Source organism: Elephas maximus, chromosome 3 (assembly GCF_024166365.1).
Source record: "Elephas maximus indicus isolate mEleMax1 chromosome 3, mEleMax1 primary haplotype, whole genome shotgun sequence".
Taxonomy (NCBI): domain Eukaryota; kingdom Metazoa; phylum Chordata; class Mammalia; order Proboscidea; family Elephantidae; genus Elephas; species Elephas maximus.
Genome location: NC_064821.1, coordinates 190,284,073 through 190,287,943, shown reverse-complemented (window position 1 = coordinate 190,287,943; position 3,871 = coordinate 190,284,073).

Sequence of the window (3,871 nt, the reverse complement as noted above, 5' to 3'; positions counted from 1 at the left end):
GTGCATTCAAGAGCCTGGGAGTCTGCAGTCACCATTGGCAACAGTCAGGGTTTAGTGCAGAAGAGAGAAATCACTCTCTATGTAATCAATTTTTATTGAGCTTTAAGTGAAAGGAAACCCTGGTGTAGTTGTTAAGTGGTATGGCTGCTAACCAAAAGGATGGCGGTTCCAATCCGCCAAGCGCTCCTTGGAAACTCTACGGGGCAGATCTACTCTGTCCTATAGGGTTGCTATGAGTTGGACTCAACTCTATGGCAGTGGGTTTTTAAGTGAAAGTTTACAAATCAAGTCAGTCTCTCACAGAAAAATTTGTATACACCTTGCTTTATATTCCTAATTGCTCTCTCCCTAATGAGACAGCACACTCCTTCCTTCTACTCTCTCTCCTTGTGTCCATTTGTCTACCTTCTGGCCTCCTCTGGCCTCTCATCTCTGCTCCAGACAGGAGATGCCAGCATTGTCTCATGTGTCTACTTGATCCAAGAAGCTCATTCTTTACCAGCATCATTTTCTATCCCACAGTCCAGCCCAGTCCCTGTCTGAAGAGTTGGCTTAGGGAAGGGTTCCTGCCTTGGGCCAACAAAAGGCCTGTGGACGATAACCTTTGGGATCCTTCTAATCTCAGTCTGACCATTAAGTCTGGTCTTTTTATGAGAATTTGGTGTCTGCATCTAACTGCTCTCCTGCTCTCTCAGGCGTTCTCTGTTGTGTTTCTTGTCAGGGCAGTCATCTGTTGTGTCTGGGCACCATCTAGTTTTTCTGGTTTACGTGGTCATTCCTGTCTCTTGGGTTCATAATTACCTTGTGCCTTTGGTGTTCTTCATTCTTCCTTGTTCCAGGTGGGTTGAGACCAACTGATGCATCTTAGATGGCCGCTTACTAGCGTTTAAGTCCCCAGATGCCACTCTTCAAAGCGGGATGCAGAATGTTTTCATAATCAGTTTTATTATGCCAATTGACTTAGAAGTCCCCTGAAACCATGGTCCCAAACTCCCTTCCCTGCTACACTGGCCTTTGAAGTGTTCAGTATATTCAGGAAACTTCTTTGCTTTTGGCTTAGTCTAGTTGTGTTGACCTCTCCTGTATTGCGTGTTGTCTTTCCCTTCACCTAAAATAAAACTTATCTGCTGTCTAACTAGTGAAAACCTCTCTCCTCCTTCCCTCACTCCCTCCGCTTGTAACCATCAAAGAGTATTTTCTTCTCTGTTTCAGCTATCTTCCCAGTTCTTATAATGGTGGTCTTATACAATATTTGTCCTTTTGCAACTGGCTAATTTCACTCAGCAGAATGTCTTCCAGGTTCCTCCATGTTATGAAATGTTTCATGGATTCATCATTGTTCTTTACTGATGTGTAGTATTCCATTGTGTGAATCGACCACAATTTATTCATGCATTCTTCAGTTGATGGGCACCTTGGTTGCTTCCATCCTTTTGGTACTGTAAACAGTGCTGCAGTGAACATGAGTGTGCATATATCCTCTCGTGTACAGGCTCTTATTTCTCTAGGATATATTCCAAGGAGTGGAATTGCTGGATCGTGCGGTAGTTCTATTTCTAGCTGTTTTAAAAAAAAAAAGGAGCCATTTCCAAAGTGGTTGTTACATTTGACATTCCCACCAGCAGTGTAGAAGTGTTCCAATCTCTCCACAGCCTCTCCAACATTTATTATTTTGTGTTTTTTGGATTAATGCCAACCTTGTTGGAGTGAGATGGAATCTCATTGTAGTTTTGATCTGCACTTTAGAGGGGCTAACGATAATTAGCATTTCCTCATGTATCTGTTAGCTACCTGAAGGCTTTCTTTAGTGAAGTGTCTGTTCATATCTTTCGCCCATTTATTAATTGGGTTATTTGTCTTTTTGTAGTTGAGTTTTTGCAGTATCGTGTAGACTTTAGAGATCAGGCGCTGATCAGAAATGTCATAGCTAAAAACTTCTTCCCAGTCGTTGGTAGCCTTTTAACCCTTTTGGTGAAGTCTTTGAATGAACATAGGTGTTTGATTTTTAGGACCTCCCAGTGTTCTAGGTATTCTGCTGCATTGTTTTTTTAAAGTTTTGTGTACTGTTTATGCCATGTATTAGAGCTCCTAGGTTTGTGCCTATTTTTTCTTCCCTGATCTTTAGTGTTTTAGATTTTATATTTTGGTCTTTGGTCCATTTTGAGTCCTTTTTTGTGCATGGTGTGAGGTATGGTTCTTGTTTCATTTTTTTGCAGATAGATATCCAGTTATGCCAGCATCACTTGTTAAAAAGACTGCCTTTTCCCTAATCAGCTGACTTTGGGCCTTGGTCAAATATCAGCTTCTCATATGTGGGCCGATTTATGTCTGGATTCTCAATTCTGCTCCATTGGTCTATATATCTGTTGTTGTACCAGTACCAGGCTATTTTGACTACTGTGGCAGTATTTTAGGTTCTAAAATCAGGTAGAGTGAGGCCTCCCACTTTCTTGTTCTTTTTCAGTATTGCTTTACTTATCCAGGACCTCTTTCCCTTCCCTATGAAGTTGGTGATTTGTTTCTCTGTTTCTTTAAAAAATATCTTTGGAATTTGGATAAGAATTGCATTGTATCTATAGATGGCTCTCGGTAGCATAGACATTTTTACAATGTTAAGTCTTTCTATCCATGAGCAGAGTATGTTTTCCCCTTATGTAGGTTTTTTTCTAGTTTCGTGCAGTAGAGTCTTGTAGTTTTCTTCATTAGGTCTTTTACATCTCTGGTAAGATTTATTCCTAAGTATTTTATCTTCTTGGGGGCTACTATAAATTGTATTGATTTGGTGATTTCCTCCTCAATGTTCTTTTTGTTGGTGTAGAGGAATCCAACTGATTTTTGTATGTTTATCTTGTATCGTGATACTCTGCTGAACTCTTCTATTAGTTTCAGTAGCTTCCTTGAGGATTCTTTAGGGTTTTCTGCATATAAGATCATGTCCTCTGCAAACAGAGATACTTTTACTTCTTTCTTGCCAATCTGGATGACCTTTATTTCTTTACCTAGCTTAATTTTTCTGTCTTGAACTCCAGTACAATGTTGAATAAGAGTGGTGATAAAGGGCAACCTTGTCTGGTTCCCATTCTCAAGGTGAATGTTTTCACAATCTCTCCATTTAGGATGATGTTGCCTATTTGCTTTGTATAAGTGCCCTTTATTATGTTGAGGAATTTTCCTTCTATTTCTCTTTTGCCAAGGGTTTTTATCATGAATACATTTTGAACTTTGTCAAATGCCTTTTCTGCATCAATTGATAAAATCATGTGGTTCTTTTGTGTTATTTATATGAGGAATTACATAAATTGTTTTTCTAATGTTGGACCATCTCTGCATACCTGATTTGAATCCCACTTGGTTATGGTGAATTATTTTTTTGATATGTTGTTGAATTCTATTGGTTAGAATTTTGTGAGGATTTTTGCATGTAAGTTCATGAGGGATATAGGTCTGTAATTTTCTTTTTTGTGGTCTTTACCTGGTTTTGGTATCAGGGATATGCTGGCTTCCTAGAATGAGTTTTTAAGTATCCATCCTTTTCTATGCTCTAAAATGCCTTTAGTAGTAGTGATGTGAATTCTTCTCTGAAAGTTTGGTAGAAATCTGCAGTGAAGCCATCACGGCCAGGGTTTTTTTTTTGTTTGTTTTGAGTTTTTAAATTTCTTTTTCAATTTCTTCTTTTTGTTATGGGTCTATTTAGTTGTTCTACCTCTGTTTCTGTTAGCTCAGGTACGTAGTATGTTTCTAGGAATTCATCCATTTCTTCTAGGTTTTCAAATTTGTTGGAGTATAATTTTTCATAGTAATTTGATATCATTCATTTAATTTCAGTTGGGTCTGCTGTGATATTGGCCATCTCATTTCTTATTCAGGTTAT